At 36.3% G+C, this 12,151-nt stretch overlaps 1 pseudogene; it reads right to left on the reverse strand.

The window, feature by feature from the left end:
* Positions 1-8,189: 8,189 nt before the first annotated feature.
* On the reverse strand, positions 8,190-9,717 carry LOC102845464 (annotated as a pseudogene).
* Between the last annotated feature and the right edge of the window lie 2,434 nt (positions 9,718-12,151).

Genomic DNA, 12,151 nt, shown 5'->3' on the forward strand with positions numbered 1-12,151 from the left:
TATCCTGTGCCAATCTCACTGTCTCCAACATTCCTACCCTCACTACCCCAGTTACTGAATCAATACACCTCATACAGGGTCTTCCTCTCCTGTGCTGTCCCTCCAACCTCTCAAGCTTGACGTCCTTCTCCAAGGACTGGTCCCTCCTTGCAACATTTCCAAAGTATGTGCGATGAAGCTTCAGAATCTTTGTCTCAAAGGAGCATCCTGGTTTAATCCCCTCTAGGATGAACCTGTTTGTTTTCTTAGCATTCCATGGTACATTCAATACTCTTCTCTAACACCACAGTTCAAAGGCATCAATTCTCCTTCTATCCTCCCTAGTCATTGTCCAGCTCTCTGACACATAAAAAGTGATTGCAAAGACCATGGCCTGTATCATACACACCTTAGTCTCTAGAGTGACACCACTGCGCTGCCAAAAAATTGAACAGATATGTCTTGAGAAAATTGCAGCTGAAATGCTCCTTGGAGGAAAGTATGGCAAAAAGTCATTCCTTGAAAAAGGATGTCATACTTAGAAGGGTGAGGTCTTGCAAAAGAGACAAGAACTCTTATCAAGATGGATTGACTCAATGACTATAGCAATGGGCTCAAGCATATCAGAGATCGTAAAAATAGCACAGGATAGAACAAAATGTTCAGTTGTTCATATTGTTGCTATGAGTTGTACTCTACTTGAAAGCATCTAACAACAACAGAATATATATATGCTTTCTTATAAAAAATATCCTTTTATTCATTAACTACATTTAATCACCCAAGATGTAAACATGAATATTACTGTCTTACTATTTTGGAGAAGTAGCTTGGTGCCATTTACCCTCAAATTGCACAACTAACTTTCATTCTTCTAATATATACTTACATAAAAATATTATGATTGTAAAGCAGAGATTTTTTGGCATGGTACCTAGGGATAAATTATGCCCACCATGAGATTTAAGGATCTGGTCTTCATAATAGTTGAATTTATCATTGTAAGTAAATAAAGTGCCATGGGAAGAATTTTAATTTGTTCAAAACATTCACATTATATATATAATTGCTTGACATCTGATCAATTCTGATTCAAAGCAAAATTAGGTAAAACAAATCAAAACAATGAAGTACTTTAGATCATCCCCAACTACACCATACTCATGCCCATTGTTAAACTCACTGTGTTAATCCATCTTGTTGAGAAATTTCCTGTTTCTCTGACCTTCCACTTTCTAAGCAGCAGTCCAGATATCAAAAGGCATGTTGCATTGAATAAATCTGTTGCCAAGGATCTCTCCAATGTTTTAAAGAGAATTTTAAGTGCCTTCTAACATGAAAGACTCATTTTATGTCACTATATCCAATAATTGCAATATCCAGAGTCTTTTCTGACATCCATTATGGTCTTCCTCCTCTGTGTAGTAAACTTTTGCACTCCTCCAGGATGATACTCCTGATATCCTCCCACAATTCATCTGGTCTTCACTCATTGGTTTGTTCAAGGCCTCAAACTTGTTTCTGAGGTGGTTCTAAAATTCAGGTTGGATAGACTCAAGGTCATATTTTGGTTCCTGTGTGTTTGATTTAATTTTCCTCCACTTCAGCTTACACTGCATATGAATAGTTGGTGTTCTGTTCTACAATCAGCACCTGGCATACTTTTCACAGCTGATATTGAGCTTTTAGAGTGATTCTTTCCACAGATGTAATCAATATGATTCCTATGTAAACTATCAAGAGAAACCCATGTGTACGTACTGAGTTAATGTTTCTTATAAAATGTATTTGCAATGAATAAGTCGTTGATCATGCAAAATTCAATCATTTATCTGCAGTTCATTTTTGTCACCCTAAAAGCCAAAGCAGAGAGAATTCCAGATATTAAAGAGCTGAATATAAGATTTCAAAAGGCAACACAGGAAGACAAAATACATATTACAATGAAATGTGCAAGGAGCTAGAGTCAGAAAATCAAAAGGGCCGAACTCACTCAGAATTCCTTAAGCTCCAGGAAATGAAGAACAAACTCAAACCTCGAGTTGCTATACTTAAGGATGCTTCAGGCGGAATATGATCCAGGAAGTATTAAAAGAAGATTCAAGAGTTACTGTACCAAAAGGAATTGGCAGACACAGAAGAATTTCATGAAACAGCATATGAGCAAGAACCTACGGTGATGAAGGAAGAAGTTCAAGCTGCTTTAAAGGAATTGGCAAAAAATAAGGCTCCAGGAATAGATGGTATACCGACTGACATATTTCAGCTAACAGATGCTGCCCTGGACATGCTCACCAAGGTGTGTCAAGAAATCTGGAGAACAACCACTTGGCCAACTGACTGGAAGAGATCTATATTTGTTCCCATCCCAAAGAAGGGTGACCCAACAGAGTGTGGAAACTATAGAACAATCTTATTGATATCCCATACAAGCAAGGTTCTGCTGAAGATTATCCAAAAATTACTAGGACAGCACATCAGCAGAGTACTGCCAGAAGTCCAGGCTGGCTTTAAAGGGTCGTGGTACTAGAGATATTGTAGATAATGTTAGATGGATCTTGGCTTAAAGCGGGGAGTACGAGAGGAATGCCTATCTGTGCTTCATTGACTATGCAAAGGCATTTGATTGTGTGGATCATAACAAACCGTAGCTGACTCTGAGAAGAATGTGAATCCCAGAACACTTGATTGTGCTAATGTGAAACTTATACTTGGACCAGGAGGCAGTTTTCAGAACAGAGCAAGGGAACACTGCACAGTTCAAAATATGGGAGGGTGTGTGGCAAGAATGTGTCCTATCTCCATATCTTTTCAACCTATATGCAGAAAAGATTATCCAGGAGGCTGGGCTGTATGAGAAGAAGTATGGAATCAGGATTGGTGAAAGACTTATCAACATTCTGTGTTATGCAGATGACACAACCTGCTTGCTGAAATGGAGAAGGATGTGAAGCACTTGCTGCTGAAAGTCAAAGACTTCAGCCTTCAAAATGGATTGAAGCTCAATATCAAGAAGACAAAGATTCTCACCAGTGGTCCAATTGGCAGCATCAAGTAGGAGTTTTAACAGTTTTAGTTTGCTTGGCTCCCAGTCAACACTCTTGGCACCAACAGCCAAGAAATGAAAAGACATATTGAAATAGGAAAATCTGCTGTTAGTACTGAAGAGCAATGGTGCAACTCTGGAGACTAAGGTGTGCCTAATACAGGCCATGGTCTTTGCAATCACTTGCTATGCGTTAGAGTGCTGAACAATGAATAGTCAGGAAAGAAGTAGAATGGATACCTTTAAGCTGTGGTGTTGGAGAGTATTGAATATACCATTGTAGTAGCCACACTGCAGACATTATCTACAAATCGCCATTTTATGCCAGGTTCAAAAGTGAAGAACTGTTTATCATTGTGTGTTGATGTTTGAAGGGAAGCAGAGACAGGCTTAACTGTTCCTTGAAACCTAGGGCTGAGTGGAGATGTGGAGAATGGAATGTCCCTCCCTAAGACTGCTTATATTCAAATTCTGATGGTCTTTCTTGCTGCTGATAAGAAGAGCAAATGCCTTGTTTGCCTGGCTGAGCTAGTAGGGGGCTCATAAATAAGAATGGAATGTATTGTCAACCTTGAGGCTGGTTTGTTTTTCTGTTCACTGTAAAAAGAGGATAAAAGGACAGGAGAGAATAAACTCGGGGCTACAGTATCAGACTGTATGCTTCTCCTAACCCATACCTTGTGTAATAAATTTCTTTAATCCAGGCTCCTCGTCACTTCAACCTTGTCTGTCTTGACCAGCTGGTTTCCGGCATACTATGGAATGCTAAGAAAATTAACAGATTCTTCCTAGAGAAGATTGAACCAGGCTGCTCCTTGGAGGCAAAGATTCTGAAGCTTCATCTGACTTACTTTGGACATGTTACAAGGAGGGACCAGTCCTTAGAGAGGGATGTCATGCTTAGGAGTTTGGAGGAACAGCACAGGAGAGGAGGACCCTCTATGAGGTGGAATGATTCAGTGACTGGGGTAGGTGTGTTGCACACAGTGAGATTGGCACAGGATAGAGCAGGTTTTAGGGCTGTTGTACATAGGGTCACTATGAGTCATAGGCAACTTGATGGTACATAGCAAAACCGTCATATCCAATAATGTTCTATTATTGTCTTTTGCATTTTCAAAGGCCTAGGTCAGAAGTGGAAGGCCATTTCTACTTTAATCTGCCTTAGTCTGAGAGATCCACTGACACCTGTCGGCCATGGATGACACTGCTCATGAAACCTGTCCACAATGGATGAGTCTGATGGTGTTAGATATATTGCTGACAGCATAGCTTTCAGCATCATAACAACTTGCAAGCCACCACAGAATCGCAAACTAACAGATGAGTAGTGGTGTTAGTGGGTGCCATCTGATCAATTTGAACTCATAGAGAATCCATATGATAGCATATACTGGGCTTATATGCTCATCATGGCTGTCAAATACATTTGAAGCAAATGAGCAGGTTTCTCTGCCTTGGAGATGCTAAGTGAGTTCACAGACCAACCTTTCAGTTAACAGCCAAGTTCTTAACCAATCACCCTTAAAAGAGCAAATTACAGACTTCAAATATACTTAGTTTTGATAGAATTTTCCTGTAAGTATTTTGTTATAATGCCAATCAGCCAATGTCACAAAATTCAGCTAAAATAAGAATATGAAAATTAAGTAATGAGAAATGGCAATGCAGCAAAATAAACCAAATCTAATAAAGATTTAATACTTAAAAACCATATTCTTAAAATCAAGAAGTCACTGCTAAAAAATAAAAATAAAAAAAGAAGTCACTGCTCTTCTTGATGAAGTTGCAGTGAGTGAGAAAAAATAGACTGCAAGAACCAAAGACAATCACAAAAGATCAACATACTAGTCTGAAATGGTATTGCCAAATTATTTTTCTCAGTCAGTAGGTTTTCTTTTCACTGTGTTGGAAAAAGTGTAGCTGGGTTTTATTTATTCATTTGTTTTTAATACATACAGTGATTTAATCTTTAGAAGGTCCTGTTCAATTTTATATTCTCCAGATTATGCATTTCTAACTGTATATGGAAGTCTCTTTATACCATATATAGGCTATCTAAGGTTGATTCTCATTTGTCTCTGCTGAACTTTATGGTTTGGGGCTTTACTCCCAGGCTTCTGATGCACCTTGGGTTGCTTTTTTGTGTATGATATGAGATATGGCCCCTGTTTTAGTTCTGTGAAGGTAAGAGTCTAGTTTTGCCAGCATCAGTTGTTGAAGAGGTTGTCATTTCCTCATTTGATAGACTGTTTCTTTGTTGACTATCAGATGACAGTAGATAGCGGGTCCATTTCTGGGTTCTCAGTTGGTCTATGTGCCTGTCACTGTACCAGTACCCTGCTGTTTTGGTTACTACTGCTTTGTAGTAGGTTTTTAATTCAGGGAGTGCTATGCCTCCCACTTCATTTTTTTGTTTTTCAGAAGTGCTTTGTTTATTCAGGGTCTCTATCTTCTCCAAATAAACTTGGCAATTTTCCTTTCTATCTCCTTGAAAAAAATAAATATCTGTATTGGAATTGTGTTGCACATGTAGATTACTTTTGGTAGGATTTCCATTTTCACAACATTGAGTCTTCCCATCCATGAACAGGACATTTATTTAGGTCTTTTATTGTGTCTTGTAGAATTGTTCTGTAGTTTTCTTTTTATGGGTTTTGTTCTGTTTTTTTTTTCCCTCTAATTAGGTTCACTCCTAAGAATCTCAGATTGTGGTTGGCTATTATAAATGGTATTGATTTCTTTATTTCTTTCTCTGAGTTCTCTTTGCTACTGTAGAGGGATACCACTGATTTTTGGATATTGATGGCACATCATGCCACTCTACAAAATTGCTGAGTACTTGGAGTTTTCTATGTACACTACATATCATCTGTGTTTAGCATTAGTCTAACTATTTGGATGCCTTTTATTTCCTTTTCTTGTAGAATTGCCCTCATAAGCACTTCTAATACAATATTGAATAGGTGTGGTGACAGTGGCCATCCTCGTCTGGTCTCGGTTCCCAAAAAAAATGCTTCTAGTTATTCTCCATTGATAATGATATTGACTCTTGGTTTTGCATATATATACAACAGCATATACTGTTCCAATTATGCTGATTGTCTTTAAAATAAGGAGTTGTTGGATTTTGTTAAATGCTTTTTCTGCATCAATTTCTAAGATCATATGGTTCTTATTATTTCCTTTGTCAATATAGTAAATTATGTTGATTGATTTTCTTATGTTGTAGCCTTGCATACCTGTTATGAATTCCATTTGGTCATGATAAATTATACTTTTATGTGTCTTTGGATTCTATTGGCTAGGATTTTGTTAATAGTTTTTGCATCTATACTCACAAGAGAGATATTGGTCTGTAGCTTTCTTTCTTTGTAATATCTTGCTTGGTTTTGTTATTAGGGTCATGCTTGCTTCGTTTTATTTGCAAATTTTATCAACCTTTCAAAAAGCCTACTGGTCTTATTGATGGTTTCAATTATTTTTCTGTTTTTTTCATCTAGGTCTCTGTATTCTAGCCTAACCATGTTCAGTATGAAAAGCTAGGAACTAGGATAATCAACCAACTGTAACATGGGGCCATAATCAACAGCCAATAGTCTGATAACAAAAAATTTCTTGAATGCAAAAAAAGAGTGGTGAAGGAGAGTGAACTAAGTTTTTGCTTTTTCTAGAACATATAGTTTGTTAACATTTATAATAATATATCTCATATTAAGAAGGTAATTTAACAGAACTTCCATTTTTGTATTTGTAACATCTGATAACGCAGAGCAATACATTTGAAAACTATGCACTAAATAACAACACAAATTTTCTTTCTTACAAGTGGACATGGAAGTGGACCTAATTCAGTTTCTTTTTAAAAAAGCATTAAAGAGAAAATTAGATTAAAAGCTAATTAAAGTATACGTAACTACTGGTCCCTTGTGCAATTTTCTGTTTTCTATTGTTTTGATGCAGGTTCCTCTCTGTTTCTTCTCTTGCTCTTTTCACTGCACCAGCTACATACTTTTGATCACATTCATCATCACTACCAAATTAAATTTTTTTTGCCCTGAAACTTACTTTTTCTCTACCAGAACCACCAACCTTGGTAGTTTTCCTTTTCCTTTAAATGTATAATTTTTGACTTTCATTTGTTTAGAGATTATTTTTATCATTATTATTATTATTATGAACATATTGTTTTTCACACAAGAATGCTCCCTTTTACACTTCTCCTTCTATCACTTTCCATATCACTTGTTTCTTAGTTGTAGGTTGCCGTTATTTGTGTCTTTGCCTTTATCCAGTACTTCTTTAGATTTTCCTTTAAATAGAATTGCTTCTTCTTTTTCTTCCCTGATGAAATCTACCCACTTTATTTCTTCACGATTTGAGAAAAAGGTATACAAATCTTCTCTACAGGTTTGATCATCTAAGTCACCAGAAAAGTTCAGCAAGCAGGCAATCTTTTCTTCTAGAGATTTCATTTCTCAATTGTCTGCTAATTTCTGTTTTTCTTGTTCTTCTTTAGGTCTTAATCTAGCTTCTACTCATTTTGTTTATTCTTGACAAAACTATGACGAGATTGAGGTTGTTATACATTGGGTCCATAATCAATAATCTTGGTACCAGCAATCAGAAAATCAAAAGGCAAATTGCATCATGTAATTCTAGTATCAGGGAACTTTCCAGAATACTGAGAAACAATGATGTCAGTCTAGAGACTACAGTGTGCCTGATCCAGTCCATAGTCTTTTCAATTAATTGCTATGTATCAGAGATCTGGATAATGACTAAAGATAATAGAAGAAAAATTGATGTCTTTGAGTTGTATTGCTGGAGAAAACAAGAAAACAATTATGTCCTTCTTGGTTTTTGTCTACTTTCCCCTTGAAGGCTAGGATTTTGATGCTCTGCCTCATTTACTTTGGGCATGTAGCCAGGAGGGACCAATCCTTAGAAAAGGACATCATGCTCAGAAGTGTGGAGGGTCAGTGCAAGAGAGGAAGACCCCAAATGAGATGAATTTATGCAGGGACTAGGGCAATGGAGGGGTCGGTGTGTCGGAATCAGTGAGACTGGCTCAGGACAGGGCAGGCTTCAGAGATATTGTACTTTGAGTCACTATGAGTCATAGATGACTCAGTAGCACATAACAGCAATAACAACAACAAGTTTACTTTGAAAGCATTAGTAGGTCAATGTCTTTGTACTTCTGGCCTGAGTTTTTTACAAACTGCTTAGCACATTCAACGCTCTGAAGCACAAGAAATACTGATCCCTTACACATTCTGTACAGTGTTTTTCTCAAATGAATACTTAGTCCTTGACCTTTGTCTTGCAACTATTCTTTTATATCATTAAGGGTTGTATCAGTTGGGAAGTCTTTAATATAAACAGATCTGGTTTTTTTACACAATTTTTGCACTCATCAGTCATTTAACGGAGGAGTTTGCTTGGAGATCTGATTTTATATTTTTGGGTTTTTAAAAAATTAATTTAATGAAAGTATACAGAGACATAGGGCTTCCATTCATTCATTGTTGTACTTTTCTTCCTGCCCCACTTCCCCCCACCCACAATTAGCTCTTCTCTTTGAAAAGTAAAAGAAAAATTCTTTCATTGTTATACAACCCCTCCCTCCCAAGTCCACTCTACTGTGCAGCCTTCATTCTGGACTCCTGTCATGGCAATAATACCTAATTATATATACCTTTTAAACAGTTCTCTCCCTCATCTGTTTCAATGCAGTATACATTATTTATCACCTCTTGAGATCTTATTTTAGTTATAACTTCACTTAGCTCTACTTTTATTTCTTCAGGGCCTCTACTGTTACATTAATCTGCTGTTAGACAATTTAACATGTTGAATTTTATCAGCTCCAAAGGTATCCATCTTTCATTTAGTTTGATTGGTTCCTTTAAAACTTTGGCCCATGGTACATTAATGTCACCAATGAATTTGATGACAAGTTTTGGCCTCCAGCTCAGGCATTTTTCCATTATCACCATTTTCTGCTATTGTGGCTCTCTGAAAATCCCCTTGATGAGTCTAGTCCCACAGAAGCACTACAAAGGATCAATTCCAGTAACAGGATGTTGCAATTTCTCTAGACTGTATTTTTAAAACATAGATATAAAACAAAGCTTAAATATTGTAAATAACTAAAGTGTCATGGAAAGAATTTTCATTTGTTCAAAATATTCTCATAAAGAATATATTACTTTGAATGATTCTGATTCATAGTAAAATTATGTAAAACAAATCATACCTTGACCTACTTTATACTAGCCTTACCTCCACCATACTAAAACCCATTGTTATAGTCACTGTTAATCAATCTTGTTAAGAATCTTCCTGTTTCTCTGACCCACTTTTCCAAGCACTGTATCTTTTTCTCAGCACTAGCCACTGCCAGTAACATGCATGAAGCATGTGAATTAAAATGTGACCATTTTTGTATCCAAGATGTACTCTGATTACACTTTCTCTAATACATATTTGTTTGTTCTTTTGGTAGCTATTGGTAGTAAATATTCTTCACCAAAGTCACAATTTAAGGTTTCAAGTCTTCCTCAGTCTTTCTTAATTATTATTCAACTTGGAGATGAAGCAATTGAAAATATTACAACTTTGATCATAATAATTTTACCCGTGAAATTTACCTTCTTGCCCTTCAGTACTTTAAAGAGGTTCTTCATATCAGATTTGTCCAAAGGAACAGGTCTTTTTATTTCTTCTCTAGTGCTCCTATGTATTTATATAAAATGAAATTCTTGACAACGTCACTCTTTTAACTTTTTACCATGATGTTGCCTATTGGTCCAGTTGTGAGGATTTTTGTTTTCTTGAAATTAATATGTAATCCATATTGAAGACTGTAGTCTTTGGTCTTCATACGTAAATTCTTTAAGACTTCTTCACTTTTCAAAACGTTGAAAAGTAATGTAGGTTGTTGAGACGTCCTCCTCCAATTCTGATATTACAGACTTTCCCCTGAACTTCAGTGTCTCAAATTGTTGTTGTTGTCATGTGTCATTGAGTCGTTTGCGACTCATAGTGACCCTAAGTACAAGAGCCATAAACGCCGTTCTATCCTATGCCAACCTCGCTGTCTCAAACACATTTATTCCCACCACTCCACTCACAGAATCGATCCATCTCATCGACGTTCTTCCTCTTCTGCACCATCCCTCCACTCTCCCAAACATGATGTCCCTCTCCAAGGACCAGTCCCTCCTTGCAACCTGCCCAAAGTATGTCAGGCAAAGCTTCAGAACCCTTGACTCCAAGGAGCATTCTGGCTTCACCTTCTCCAGGACAAACCTGTTTGTTCTCCTAGCAGTCCATGGTATATTCAACATTCTTCTCCAGCACCACAGCATCAATTCTCTTTCTATCATCCCTATTCACTGTCCAACTCTCCGATTCATAGCAAGTAATTGCAAAGCCTGGATCAGGCGCACCTTAGTCTCCAGACAGACATCGTTGCACTTCAGTACTCTTGAGAGGTCCCTCACAGCTGACTTTCACAATGCAATTCTCAAATTATTTACTGAGAATACATACTAAGTAATTATGGTGATAGAATATAACACATATGTACGTCTTTGTGATTTTAAACTACATAATATTTCCTTGTTCTGTACTAGAAACTTTTTGGTGGATGTACATGTTTCCCATGAGCGTAAGTGTTTTAGAATGTCCATACTTCTCAATGTTGTCCATAATTTATTGTTTTTATCCGCACAGCAGAATGCCTTCACATAGACAGTAAAACGCAAGTAGACGTATTTTTAATATTCTCTAATTTCAATGGTGATTCATTTAATATCATCAATGTTGTACCTCATCCCATCGTCTCTTCTGTATTCAGCTTGAATTTCTGGCAGCTTCTCATTGATATACTGCTCCAGTCACTTTAAACAATCTTCAGTAATATTTTACTTGTATGTTAGTTTAATGATATTGTTTGATAATGTCCATACTCTTTTTGGATCATCTTTTAAAAAAATGAGAACAAATATAGATTTATTCCACTCAGTTGGCCATGTAGTTGTTTTCCAAATTTCTTGCCATAGACTAGCAAGCACAAATAGGGCTATACCTTTACTAAAGGGCCTTTACTGTTCTCCATGTTCATAGGGTTTCTGGAGGCAAGCTATTTCCCATATAATTTTTCATTATTGAAACTTGAGGATTTAATTTGCTCTTCAGTTCTTTCAGCTTGAAATGCTGAGCATTATTTACTTCTAAAGCTTGTCTTTCAAATGTTCAGTATAACTCTTTTATGTCATCATTTCATGTTTTACTTTAGCTTCTCTATTGTCAACAGCCATTTCATGGTCTCTTCTGATATACATTTTGGCTTTTTTGTCCCATACTTTTAAAAATGAACTTATGTTTATGTATTCCTAGTATATGATGTCCCATGACTAGTCTAGTCTTCATTCGTTAATGTTAAATACATCAGCACTTGACCTGAAATGGCCTAAATTAAATGAAATAAAATCCAAGTATGTATTTTGACTCCTGTAAAATTGCTTTAATTTCCTTTAGTTTCAATTTGAACATATAGATGAACAATTGGTGATCTACTCTACAGTTCGCTCATGGTTTGTTCTAACTTCTGATACTGAACGCTCACATTCTCTGTTTCCAAAGAAGTAGTCAACTTGATTTTTATGTATTCCTTCAGGTGTAGTCAATGTGTACAGTTATATTTTATATTTTTGAAAGGTATTTGCAATGAATAAATAAAACGTTGTACAAAATTTAATCTTGCATTCACCAGTCTCATTTCTATTATTAAGGCCATATATTTAAGTTATTAATAATTTATTTCCCACTTTTTTATTTAAGTTACCATTATTATTAAGTGCATATTGGTTGTTTGATTTATATCAGACTGCAAATGTTGACAGTAATCCTCAAAAAGAAAATAAAGTGGTATGATTAAAAATGACCAATACTAGCCTATTTCAGCTCTTTGAAGATCGACATTTCATTTGTTCAAGTGTTTCACTTCATTTTTGAGAACTTCCGTTTCCCTGGATTTGTACTTCTTATATTTCAAGTTGTAGTTACTAGGGTTTTTGCAACTGTTTCTCCTCAACAAGTATTTAATTGTATGCA

The sequence above is a fragment of the Elephantulus edwardii genome, unplaced genomic scaffold (genome assembly GCF_000299155.1).
Source record: "Elephantulus edwardii isolate Elephantulus edwardi_28Jun2011 unplaced genomic scaffold, EleEdw1.0 scaffold00122, whole genome shotgun sequence".
NCBI classification, from domain to species: Eukaryota; Metazoa; Chordata; class Mammalia; order Macroscelidea; family Macroscelididae; genus Elephantulus; species Elephantulus edwardii.